This window comes from Pecten maximus, chromosome 2 (genome assembly GCF_902652985.1).
Source record: "Pecten maximus chromosome 2, xPecMax1.1, whole genome shotgun sequence".
NCBI classification, from domain to species: Eukaryota; Metazoa; Mollusca; class Bivalvia; order Pectinida; family Pectinidae; genus Pecten; species Pecten maximus.
The window spans coordinates 51,295,413-51,309,887 of NC_047016.1; the positions used below are offsets into that span (position 1 = coordinate 51,295,413).

A 14,475-nucleotide genomic window follows, 5' to 3' on the forward strand; every position below is an offset into this window, starting at 1 on the left:
TTTGATGGAGTTTCCTCTTACCTCGATGTTTTGATGGAGTTCCCCTTACCTCGATGGTTTGATGGAGTTTCCTCTTACCTCGATGGTTTGATGGAGTTTCCTCTTACCTCGATGTTTTGATGGAATTCCCCTTACCTCGATGGTTTGATGGAGTTTCCTCTTACCTCGATGTTTTGATGGAGTTCCCCTTACCTCGATGTTTTGATGGAGTTTCTGTTTTCCCCTTACCTCGATGTTTTGACGGAGTTCCCCTTACCTCGATGTTTTGATGGAGTTCCCCTTACCTCGATGTTTTGATGGAGTTTCCTCTTACCTCGATGTTTTGATGGAGTTTCCTCTTACCTCGATGTTTTGATGGAGTTTCTGTTTTCCCCTTACCTCGATGTTTTGATGGAGTTCCCCTTACCTCGATGTTTTGATGGCGTTTCCCCTTACCTCGATGTTTTGATGGAGTTTCCTCTTACCTCGATGTTTTGATGGAGTTCCCCTTACCTCGATGTTTTGATGGAGTTTCCTCTTACCTCGATGTTTTGATGGAGTTTCCTCTTACCTCGATGTTTTGATAGAGTTTCTGTTTTCCCCTTACCTCGATGTTTTGATGGAGTTTCCCCTTACCTCGATGGTTTGATGGAGTTTCCTCTTACCTCGAAGTTTTGATGGAGTTTCCCCTTACCTCGATGTTTTGATAGAGTTCCCCTTACCTCGATGTTTTGATGGAGTTTCCTCTTACCTCGATGGTTTGATGGAGTTTCCTCTTACCTCGATGGTTTGATGGAGTTTCCTCTTACCTCGATGTTTTGATGGAGTTCCCCTTACCTCGATGGTTTGATGGAGTTTCCTCTTACCTCGATGTTTTGATAGAGTTCCCCTTACCTCGATGTTTTGATGGAGTTTCCTCTTACCTCGATGTTTTGATGGAGTTTCCTCTTACCTCGATGTTTTGATAGAGTTTCTGTTTTCCCCTTACCTCGATGTTTTGATGGAGTTTCCCCTTACCTCGATGGTTTGATGGAGTTTCCTCTTACCTCGATGTTTTGATGGAGTTTCCCCTTACCTCGATGTTTTGATGGAGTTCCCCTTACCTCGATGGTTTGATGGAGTTTCCTCTTACCTCGATGTTTTGATGGAGTTCCCCTTACCTCGATGTTTTGATGGAGTTTCCTCTTACCTCGATGTTTTGATGGAGTTCCCCTTACCTCGATGTTTTGATGGAGTTTCTGTTTTCCCCTTACCTCGATGTTTTGATGGAGTTCCCCTTACCTCGATGTTTTGATGGAGTTTCCTCTTACCTCGATGGTTTGATGGAGTTTCCTCTTACCTCGATGGTTTGATAGAGTTTCCTCTTACCTCGATGTTTTGATGGAGTTTCCCCTTACCTCGATGTTTTGATGGAGTTCCCCTTACCTCGATGTTTTGATGGAGTTCCCCTTACCTCGATGTTTTGATGGAGTTTCCTCTTACCTCGATGTTTTGATGGAGTTTCTGTTTTCCCCTTACCTCGATGTTTTGATGGAGTTTCCTCTTACCTCGATGTTTTGATAGAGTTTCTGTTTTCCCCTTACCTCGATGTTTTGATGGAGTTTCCTCTTACCTCGATGTTTTGATGGAGTTTCCCCTTACCTCGATGTTTTGATGGAGTTCCCCTTACCTCGATGTTTTGATGGAGTTTCCCCTTACCTCGATGTTTTGATGGAGTTTCCCCTTACCTCGATGTTTTGATGGAGTTACCCCTTACCTCGATGTTTTGATGGAGTTTCCTCTTACCTCGATGTTTTGATGGAGTTTCCCCTTACCTCGATGTTTTGATGGAGTTCCCCTTACCTCGATGGTTTGATGGAGTTTCCACTTACCTCGATGTTTTGATGGAGTTTCCCCTTACCTCGATGTTTTGATGGAGTTCCCCTTACCTCGATGTTTTGATGGAGTTTCCTCTTACCTCGATGTTTTGATGGAGTTTCCTCTTACCTCGATGTTTTGATAGAGTTTCTGTTTTCCCCTTACCTCGATGTTTTGATGGAGTTTCCTCTTACCTCGATGTTTTGATTAAGAGTTTCCTCTTACCTCGATGTTTTGATGGAGTTTCCTCTTACCTCGATGTTTTGATGGAGTTCCTATTACCTCGATGTTTTGATGGAGTTTCCTCTTACCTCGATGTGTTGATGGAGTTTCCTCTTACCTCGATGTTTTGATGGAGTTTCCTCTTACCTCGATGTGTTGATGGAGTTTCCTCTTACCTCGATGTTTTGATAGAGTTTCCTCTTACCTCGATGTTTTGATAGAGTTTCCTCTTACCTCGATGTTTTGATTAAGAGTTTCCTCTTACCTCGATGTTTTGATAGAGTTTCCTCTTACCTCGATGTTTTGATGGAGTTTCCTCTTACCTCGATGTTTTGATAGAGTTTCCTCTTACCTCGATGTTTTGATTAAGAGTTTCCTCTTACCTCGATGTTTTGATGGAGTTTCCTCTTACCTCGATGTTTTGATGGAGTTTCTGTTTTCCCCTTACCTCGATGTTTTGATGGAGTTTCCTCTTACCTCGATGTTTTGATGGAGTTTCCTCTTACCTCGATGTTTTGATATAGTTTCCTCTTACCTCGATGTTTTGATGTAGTTTCCTCTTAGCTCGATGTTTTGATGGAGTTTCCTCTTACCTCGAAGTTTTGAAGGGGTTTCCCCTTAGCTCGATGTTTTGATGGAGTTTCCTCTTACCTCGATGCTTTGATTAAGAGTTTCCTCTTACCTCGATGTTTTGATGGAGTTTCCTCTTACCTCGATGTTTTGATGGAGTTTCCTCTTACCTCGAAGTTTTGATGGAGTTTCCTCTTACCTCGATGTTTTGATGGGGTTTCCCCTTAGCTCGATGTTTTGATGGAGTTTCCTCTTACCTCGATGTTTTGATAGAGTTTCCTCTTACCTCGATGTTTTGATAGAGTTTCCTCTTACCTCGATGTTTTGATGGAGTTTCCTCTTACCTCGATGTTTTGATAGAGTTTCCTCTTACCTCGATGTTTTGATAGAGTTTCCTCTTACCTCGATGTTTTGATGGAGTTTCTGTTTTCCCCTTACCTCGATGTTGTGATGGAGTTTCCTCTTACCTCGATGTTTTGATGGAGTTTCCTCTTACCTCGATGTTTTGATGGAGTTTCCTCTTACCTCGATGTTTTGATTAAGAGTTTCTTCTTACCTCGATGTTTTGATTAAGAGTTTCCTCTTACCTCGATGTTTTGATGGAGTTTCCTCTTACCTCGATGTTTTGATGGAGTTTCCTCTTACCTCGATGTTTTGATGGAGTTTCCTCTTACCTCGATGATTTGATGGAGACAATGTACAGCAGCCTACTTCAAGTTCCTCCGTTGTGGATAATTCTGTGAGACAGGAGCCTTTGACCCTACGCGTCATTTGTGTATGGATGATGTGACCATAGATAATATACAACAATGTGTTAGTATAATCCCTTAATGTCTCTAAGTGTGATCCATTCAGGAAGGGTATTACCATAGTGCTATATAACACCTGTAATCTACATGTCCCTATTTAGCTGTGACGCATCACCCGTCTTTCAGAAGCGCTGCCATCCAAACATGCCAATTTCACGCTCGTGAGGTAACTGATGTTGGTGTAACTTTGACACGTTCACTGTTCATTAAGTACTTGAGATCGGTCATGACCAGACTCAATTTGCATACTAGTGGGTGCAGCCTCTATAAAAGACATATCCATACGTCGCGTAGTACTATAATATGAACTCAAAATGCCCGGATGGAAGTACATTAGAACACGTGCGGAAACTAATGACGCGTTAACTTTTCAACGATCGACCGAGCAAATGAACTACGGTCGCCTTTGTGAAAGACAATAACGTAAATGCTTCATGACTTGAAAATATCAAAACAAAAACTTTTCTTTACTTTAATTTGTTCATTTTAAATATTTACATTCCCAATTAGCATTCCTTTGATGAAGCTATAACACGAGATTTGTTATTAACTAATACATGTGATATACGCTGTCCAATCAGGAACCAACAGGCAGTACCGAGTTGCTGCCATACCTTGTTGGCAAAGTTAACACGTGACTTTGAGTCCTTATATAGATTTTATTGTTTATCCCGCCAAGTTTAATTCAGAAAAAATATGCTTACGTAGTCATTTTTACAGTTGTGTTTGATATTCAATGCTTAGCTTTTCTAAATTCATTTCAAATTTTTTGAACAGTTTGAAAAGTCATTGATTATCTCATTTTTGCTCAACACTTTATCAACACATTGTACAAGACATTTTTGTTTTTTCCTTCTTTTTTTCAGGAAAGTAAGCATTCTTAGTAACCGGTAATGAAACCAAGAGAAAGACACCGATAAACCACGAGACTGCGGCGGCAATCGTCCTCCTCTAGATACCAGTTAAAACCAAATGCAAAAGCGTCCGATGATGCTGTGCAACTATAACTATCTCAATACAAACATAGCTCAACTGTTTGTAACGCCAGGACAATTTCAATACCATAAGATATGATGAATATTGAATGTTCTGGATTATTCTGGGGGTTTTACCGAGGGAATTCTGGAAATTACGCAGAGTGCGTCACTCATAAATGCACCAATGAATGTTTGAACTGGATTTGAACTGGATTCCTGAAGCATTTGTCAGAATTTGTCTAACTTGGAAGCATTTAAAATCCAGTTTGAAGATTCGATTGTACACTAATAACAATATACGTCTGTATAGTTCTGACTGCTGGTGTTGTCTCATTAAAACATGGACCCGTCATGAATCCGCTTTGATAGAATAATCAGTCGTAGTTTTGCCAAACATCAACTTAAATACCTCCCCCTCCAATGGAGTATAGACACGGGAGAGAAAGACACCTGTTAGAGGACAGGGATGAAGAGTGGTAGCGCGCTTGTCTTTCACCTTGTTGCCAGGGTTCGATTCCCCGATCGGACGTGAAAAGGTATGGGGTGACCTGCACGACTACGTAGGTTTCCTCTAGGACAGTAATACCCACCTCTCTCTCTCTCTCTCTCTCTCTCTCTCTCTCTCTCTCTCTCTCTCTCTCTCTCTCTCTCTCTCTCACATTCACGCGCGTGCGCTTCCATCAGCGCTAACATGATTAGTTTACGTTGATATTACTTGTTTCGCAATTGTTTTTTAAATAATCATAGTTTACATTTAACAGATGAGAGAGATTGCTTTGTAACATAACGTGAGTAGATAAGAAGGATTATGAATAATCTTCCGATGAACACAACCTTATGAAACCCTGGTCAACAGAAAACAAGTTTTGATGAGCTAGATCAGAACTCGAGAGTGGAACTATAGGTAACCAGGGAAACGACTAGACGAAGAAGGAGTGATCCGTCTATATAAATTATGAGGATGGTTTTGTTATATTACATCTGTACATGACATTCAATTACTCCATAACCAGCAAATGCCAATATCGGTGTCAGATTTCAGAATGTATTTCAGGTAATACCATATTATTATTATTATATTACCCCTGTACATGATCCAGGTTCCGATTTTAGTTAATTGTCTTTAGCGTCATCCTGAAGAGTCGATTTGACTTTAGAAAATATCATACTGAAAGCATTTAATGAACTAGAATATGGTTCTCGTGACGTCAAATGTGTGTTTTATGAATTCATGAGGACTTAAAATTAAAGGCTCGTTTTATTTTTGCAACATTAATAGATGTCAAAGATCTTATCCGAAAGATTTACATTGGATTTGGGAATGCCAAGTTCACCAGTGTGAATGGCTGAATCATTTTTTATTTTTTTTTTAAACATAATATATGCGAACATTTATAAAATAAAACAATCTCATCATTGGAGGTATATAAATTATTTACACAAGATTAAAAAATTAATTTATATTTTGTCTGAGAAATAAATCATGAAAAGGTCGGAGTTATGATGGCGGCTGATAATTTATTTTGAATTTATTCACCAGAATCGTAAACGCATCCCCTGGAGATATTTTAGCGAAATAAACAGATCACATTTTTAAAATATATGTAAATATATGTCGAGTGATCAACAAAAAACTGTATGTAGGTACTGGATCTGTCTAAGTGCCAAAAAATCCGCCTTGTGTCACTCCTCAAACATAGGAGTTAAAGATCGATAATGACGACCTTGATGTTCCTTCTGTTAACATTTGTTCCACTAATGAGTCCCTATAGACGATATGGCCACATAAAATGTTTACAGAAAATGATCACATTGTTTTCCTTTTTAATCAACTAAGCTTATACCTGGTGATTAAGTCGTAAAACAATATGGGTTTATAATTGCATTGTTTTGAGTAATTGGTCGTATAAAGGGAGTTCACATTTGATTCTTGTAATGGTTCCTTTTTAGAGTAATTCTCTCTTCATGTCGTTGGTGAATAGTTGGTGAATATTACGCCTTTTGTACAAATTTATATTTTGAAATTGAATTGAATGAACAATGCATTTTAATGTTTAAATCTTAAGTTCCTCTGAAGCTATCAACAATAGTTTACTTCCAGAAATTAGGACGAAAAAAAAAATATATAAAGAGGATACCATAAACAGCAATGATAGCATACTTACATTTACGCTATCAAGCATCTAAACCTTTGAGAATTAAAACAAATCATGTATTAAACTTTTTTTCTTTCTTATGCATTTTTGAGAAATAGGAGTACATGTAAATGGCATAGCAGAAAACGCAAGAAGAATTATATGTCCGTGTGCTCGTTTTTGTGCTTTGACCGGTCCAAGATATCAATTCGACATGGTATGTTATTTAAAGTAAATTTTGCTGTTTTGAACTTTTATAGGATAATTCCATACAATATTTTCTATATGTGTTGTTAGATATGTATGAATGCTTACCGAACTGTCAAAATCAGTATTTTCTTTTATGGAAGTTATTTTACCTTTTCATTTAACTCAGAATAGCAATTTAAGTTTCCCATTATGATTTTATCACCCTTTTTCGCAGATTTAACGCTTTATATGAACATTTTTATTTTACTTATCAAAATATTTAGTTGACTTAAAGAAAACAAGTTAATCTTTCTGAAATAGTTCTTAGATAGGAGGTCCGTGTGCTTCCTTTTTATAACCCATTTTTTTGTTTTTTTTTTCTCTCTTACCATTTCGGGTCAGAAATCCAAAGTGCTTAACCTACACTAGATATGCTAGAAAATATATATACATAATTTTCAACATTGTTGTTTATCATTTTCATTGTTTCCACATTACAATATTTTACATCAAAAATGAAATTGCTACAATTTAAAATGTCCACACAGTCTAGAGTCAAAATTTGGGCATTCATGAAGAGCAGGAAATACAGATTTTAAAAATGGCTGCCGAATTAGCAAATGATCAAAATTTGCTTGCGAAAAAAACAAAAAACAAAAAAAACTATAAACAACAGACGACTAGTATTGTGACAAATTTTCCAGATTCATGTTTGCTAATAAGGTTCAAAATATTTTGGTAAATATTACAAAAAAAAACAAAAACCACAACAACAACCTAACACAATATTGAGTTTGAAAGTGACTGCAACCACAGATGAGTACATCCTTAAAGAAAAGCTTAAGTTCAAAACACTTACCTTTCTCAAAATGAAAAATATAAACAAACTTAAATGAATCCTGTCACGTCTTCAAAACGTAGATAATTGGTTAAATATCTTTTGGTATAAGTCCATTGGCACTTCCTTGCTAAGGGCGTGTATATGTCATGTTAGAAGCAGCTCTTGGCCTCATATAGATGTGGTACACCCCCGCTTACATAGACCAATGTGGATAGCTAATGTAAGTGACACCTAAGATATACACTCTTATCGTGTCAGCTCCTAGGAAAATGTCAACCCCTGAATACAACATATAATAATATATAATAATATAATGGACAAAACAAACCTTTACGACCACAAAACTGACCGATTCGTCTGTAGAAGTGGACGATAGGTCTATAGATATAGTCTTGTCATAGTTCACGATTAATGTCGTATCATATCGGTTTTGTTGAGCAATTAAATTCTAAATGTGCTTAAATGTCATGTATGGGGCACAGGCTCCCTGGGAGGGATCATGACCGGAATGTCATAACCTATCACCAGGTTAGATGACTTTAGGGAGATCTATACACAATACCAATGTGTTATGTATGAGCGTTATCTGGGAAGTAATACGACTTCGTTGATAACGTTCATTTAGAAAATTAATTATTTATTGAAATGCAGAGAACTAGTCTGGGTGCATTGGACATCGGTTAATTGTCTTGTTAACGAGCTAGGTCAGTGTTCATATGATTGTTCCCAAAAGTTATGTCCCATTAAACTAGGGATCAGAAAGTTAACGACCTTTTCTACGTAATGTGTTGTTATTACAGGAAATGTCCGATATTACTCTATTGCGATAAATATATTTTATTGATAAACACAACCATCTCCCAGAGGAGACATTCACGACAGAGGAGCATTGTCTGATGGTCAATGCCCAACAAACCTATAGAAATTCTAGGAACGGTACGTGTCATTGTCGGTGCCATGAAAGGAAATCTACATTGTTGTAATGATATTAAATTTTAGTGCAATAAGGTCAAAGAGATGTGATGTATTCCTCTACACTTTCTGATGAGTAAGTAAGTGGTTTCAGCTCTTGTGGTGTTTTGACATTCGACACGGGTCGAAAAGGATTGCTTTCAAAGAGCTTTTTTTCTTTTTTTTCTTTTTTTCTTTCTTTCTTTCTTTCTTTCTTTCTTTCTTTCTTTCCTTTTTTTATTTGTAAACAATCCCTATTGTGCATGAATTGTTTTAAATTGCCATCTTTAAAATCTTTACTTAGCCAAAACTACTTTCCAGTTGGGGGTGGTGAGTTAGGGTGACTACGCGACGTACGTTTTGTTCTACATAAACACAGTCGGTGTATTAAGAATGACAAGTCATAACTGTCACATATCGTAAAACAATGCAATACAAAGTGATATCTTCATGATAGTTTTGACCCTGTCAATACATGATTATATAATAATGAAATATAATCATAGTTTGTTAAAATCAAACCATGTAATGAAAACATCCACTCATAGAGTATTGGTATGCTATTTGTGTTTGATAGTATTCTGTTTGACAATGGATGGGATGTTAGAGTTGTCAAATTCCTTACCCGAGTTAGTAGAAAACACCTAGAATCTAACCAGGGTGACATAGTCCATGGCGGAATAAGTAGAAAACACCTATTATCTTACTTGGGTGACATAGTCCATAGCCAAATAAGTAGGAAACAGCATGTATCTTACTAGGGTGACATATTCCATGGCCTAGTTAGTAGAAAAACAGCCAGTATCTTACCAGGGTGACGTAGTCCTTAGTGAAGTTAGTAGGAAACAGCTAGAATCTAACCAGGGTGACATAGTCCATAGTCAAGTTAGTAGAAAAAAACAGCCAGTAGCTTACCAGTGTGACATATTCCAAAATATGTTGAAAAATATTATTTTGCCATTAAACATGAAGGAGAAGGGGTGACATAAATTTGCTTTTCTGAGTTGCATGAACAGATTAAACAAATTTGACTTTCATGATTCAAAAGCAAATACTAATTTTGTCAGTTTTATCTATATATATATCTGATAGCACATTACGAAGATATCGTAAGGATTTGTGTGGATTTTTCGTGTAAAAGGCCAAAACAGCAAAATCCATTTAAAATCAGATATCGTGTCAAATTGGTATCTTTCACCGGTCATAGCACAAAAGGTCCAGTAAAATGTATATGAGAAGAAAAGTTCAATACAGAAATGTTTGACTTCTCAAAGAGGTGTACATCCTTAACTAAGTTTACTGTTATTTACAAGTTTCAAAATAAAACTGTACTAGTACACTGGTTAAAAGCGACCGACGGGTATCGGCCTTCGTATGACACACATATATATATATACGTATCAGACAACTTACATGATTCTGTAGCCACTTGTCGCGTTAGACATTTATAAAGTCCCAATTCAGAGGTATTCGCTAAAAGAAGGTTTCAAGTTATCCGATAAATAGCTCATTAAAACGTGATAGGATTTCCGGGTCTCGTCGTGAGGAGGGAGTGTAGATATTTGCCACATTAATTGAGCGATCGTTTCCCCCAAGGCTTGACTGGTCCTATTCCACGTTTTAATGGGTTCCAGATTTTGGCCAAAGCCATACATTGTCTCAAGGAATGACTTCTGATTGATTACGCCGTAAGCGTCCATTGCAGTGTGTCAGGGGGTAACCAGCGTTTACCGAATGTTCCGAGATACTTGGTGAGCTCCTGTCAGTTTACGGGGATATAGATAATCTGTCAGAGGAATAGGGTTAAGGCGAAGCAAAAAAAAAAACAACGAGTATTGCTATATTTTACTCTTGAGTTTTCAAATATGCGTATGTTCTCAAAATCAAGCTCCTGGCCCCGCTTGCACAAAATATCTCAAACTGAGTAAAATCTCAAACTTAAATCGGTCTCAAATCCTTGAGATTTTTCTCATTTGAGATTTTCTCAAATATGACTTTCACGAAATATCTCAACTCAGTTTGAGTCTGGTCTCAGCTGAGACGTCTATTTAAAAAAAAAAATGAAAGTAGATCTGTTGTTTTGGAGGTGGAAAAGACATGATGGATACCCTGCTATCTAAATGCTGACCGTGATCCATAAAAAATAAACGTCAAGTCAAAATTATTAACTATGTACATATATATACATATACTATTATAAAATATCTCACAGGTTGTTGATAGCAGAATGACCTACAGTATTTCTCGTGCCGTTAACACAGTTACTTCCCTGTACAGATGTATCTTTTGTTAGTGACTTTACTGAAACATGCACTGTCTCGGCAACCGTTACTTAGGTACTTCGCGTTATCTAAGAGAGTTGTATTTCAAGTGATTTAAAATAATCTGCCACGTGGTGATACGGTACTCAAAGCATACGTTTTTCGGCATAGCCGTATAATTTTCTTTTGACCCCGGATATGACGCGAAAGGTGGCGTTACTGGTCAAGATGAAGTATGTTAGTGGTCAATGTAGCGGTAAACGCAAAATGCAGATATGCAGTTAAAGACGAAACAAAATTAAGATTGAATGCAAGCTGAATAAGTGGATTCAAATGACGCATTAAAAAAAATCATATTCCTGATTCGAATGCAGTCTTATTATCAACAAAAATGATTCAAACTGATATAATTTTGTTATCCGTGCTGAAACTGCGCATTTATTAATTAGTTCGTTAATTTATTTCACCAGCAGTTTTACATTATAACCATCAGCATTAAAACTATGCCGTTTATCTTTTTTAAAGATAAATATTTGTTAACGATATACCCTGTTATCACTGAAGGCCAAATGAAGATATTTCCAATAATAATGGTCTGCCATCACGTTTACAGTACGACTGGTACCATGGCTTGATTCAAAGTCAAAATTCCTTACAAAAGATTAGTTTCATGAATCAATGTTTGTACATATCTCTCAACACTACTAACTGACAGATCACGGTGAAGATATACTCATACGTACATAATTTACAGTCGAAAGAAAAACATACGTGATTTAATAAAGAAAATCAACATGACCTGTATCGAAATTGTGACAGCCCATGTTTTAGTGATGACACATATCTGATCGGAAATCAAGAATGTCTTTCATAGATGGCTTTAGTTGACTACTACCCCACTAGGTGGTATGACGATACCCTACCTAAGCTATGTATTTGCATGACAAGAGAGGTAGTATCAATGTAGAGTGTATATCTGTTTCCATTAAAGGATAGAAAAAAACTTAACCAATCAGTAGTTAGTCAGTCCCGTGGACTCACACTGGATTTGTATAACGTTACCAAATTTTCCGAAGGGAAATACAGCCAGACCTTTCTCACTGTGGACAAGTCTAAGGGTGGGTACGAGAAGATTTCGGTAATACCTGATCACTCATCAGGTATGCTCTGACATTTCTGTGTCGTAATGAGAAGGCACTAGTAACAGCTAAGGCTCTATCCTGAGGGATTACATAGTAATCAGTCTAGTGTTACACGAGCTCCGACCAATCGCTTGAGGGGAAGGAAAGGAGCACCCTATACCATCCTGGTCAGCAGAGCATTTCAACAAAACCCTCCTCGATATATCGGCAGCCCTGGAGGAAGAGAGAGAAAAATACTAGTTGATTCAAACATATTTGATTGTCAAAAAGTACAAAGGGATTGGGCACAAGTTTTTGCAACTTATCAACGCCCTTTCCCAAAACAAATACAAAATTACAATATTTGACAAAATAAAGACTAAAGGTCACCAATTCAATATTTTTGTAATATCTTTGTAACATTGCTCTCCGATTAGTCAAAAGGCATGAAGTTCAGAACAACAAATATCATGCATTTTAAAATATATTACTTGTTTTTATAAACTTGTGCACATTTCTGAATATGATTAAATTAGTGTCTACAGGCAGATGAACATTTCCACATAGGAGTAACTGTAAGTTTATAGCTGCATCGATATCTGCATTTCGAAGACTAACAAAAAGTAATTGCCTCTGTATATCATAATTTGGACACTCAAAGAAAAAATGAAAGGCATTTTCACAGGGGTTACCACAAATACATTCAGCATTTTCTACCAGGTTAAAACAAATTAAGTCATATTTGAGAGAACTATTTTGATACCTTAATTTGGTATGAATTACATTAATTTTCCTATCACCAAAACCATAATAACTGGGAGGTTTTAATGTATTTATATCTGGTGTAATAGCATTTTTGAAAATGCTCAAGCTAGGAGAAGATCTAATATTATGATCTAGCTCGTTCCATAGACGAAGAGTTGAAGGTAAAAAGGATGAATTTGTATTGGAAAGCCCATAGTTAGGAATAACAAAATTATTTCTATTTCTCAATGCATAATGAGTGTTTTGACCAACTGATTTGGGCACTAGAATATTTAAAAAATCTGGAGTTATATTATTTTTCATCTTATACAGTAATTGTAGTTTTCTTCTATTGCGTCTATCCAAAAGTGTCTCTAGACCCGTTTCAATGTATAAAGAATTGCTACTAGTATATGAAGGTAAACCAGTTATAATACGTGCCGCTTCACGTTGGGCCTTTTCTAATAAATTTGATTCTAACACATTACACCCATCCCATAATTCACACGCATATTCCAAAACCGGTAAGATAAATGTTTTATATATTCTTATTAATGTATCACGTTTAAGCATGTATTTTAATTTTCTCAGAGCTTTGAGCTTTTTAAGAACAGACGTATACGTATTTTCAATGTGGTCACTCCATTTTCCTTTCGAATTGAAAGTGACGCCCAAATGTCTATGGTTATTACTAAAGTTTAAGAACTCATTTTCAAATTCCAATTCAATACTTCTTCTAAGTTGTTAGAGTTCGAAATAAAAATTACTTCTGTTTTACGTGGATTAAAATCTACCAACCATCTCTTTGCCCAAGAACTTAATGATTCCAAGTCCCGGTTAATACTTATTTCAATTTCATTACAAGAGGCAGATGTACTCATAATTGAAGTATCATCAGCAAAAAGACGTGAAGCAGAAAGCAGAACTTCAGCAATATCATTTATATAAATCAAGAATAGTAGGGGACCAAGGATAGAGCCCTGAGGTACTCCTGCCTTAATATTACCAGTATCAGAGAAAGAATTGGATATGAATATTCTTTGTTTTCTGTTTGTAAGATAGTTACTTAACCATGTCAACAATTTACCAGATATACCGTAGGAATTTAATTTAATTAATAAGCCCTTATGCCATACACGATCAAATGCTTTTGATATGTCACAAAATACTAAGCAGACGTGTTACACGCATGCATGTCGCACGCACGGGAGGCCGTCCTTAAATGACCTTAGTTGTTAATAGGACGTTGAACAAAATAAACCAAACCAAACCAAACTCCTCAAGGGCTAAACAGATATTATGATATATTTCAATTAGTTGATGAACAGTGGAGTGACCAGACATAAAACCTGATTGGTACTTGTAGAAGAGAGAATGTTCAATAAAGTAATCGTGAATATGTTTATAAATAACACGCTCGAAAACTTTACCTACGGTTGATAATAACGATATTGGTCTGTAATTAGACGTAGAGTGCCTATAACATTTTTTGAACAATGGCATAACGGTGGCCATTTTCCACATATTTGGATAGATACCAGAGGAAAGTGATAAGTTACAAATAATTTCAAGCGGCTTTGCGACTGACTGTGCAGTATGTTTCAACATATGGTGGCTTATCCCATCATGACCAGAGGCTTTGCCTAATTTTAAAACATTCAATATATCCATAATTTCTGATGTGTCTACCCCTAACGAGCTAAGTGTTTTATCAGTTTTTTGTTCTAAAATAGGAATGTCTGAATTACTATCATCAACATCAGTTATAGAGCAAAACTATTTATATAAAATATTTGCTTTGTCACCGTCGTTCGTAACT

General features: G+C 36.6%; 1 protein-coding gene across 1 annotated transcript in view; it reads right to left on the bottom strand.

Annotated features, from left to right (window-relative positions):
* LOC117322418 overlaps window positions 1-7,910 on the bottom strand; it is a 30,868-nt gene extending 22,958 nt beyond the window's left edge. Inside the window, exon 1 of the mRNA XM_033877323.1 lies at window positions 7,598-7,910. The gene's annotated coding sequence lies outside the window, so the exon portion shown is untranslated. The remainder of the gene's footprint in view (window positions 1-7,597) is intronic.
* Window positions 7,911-14,475: the final 6,565 nt, after the last annotated feature.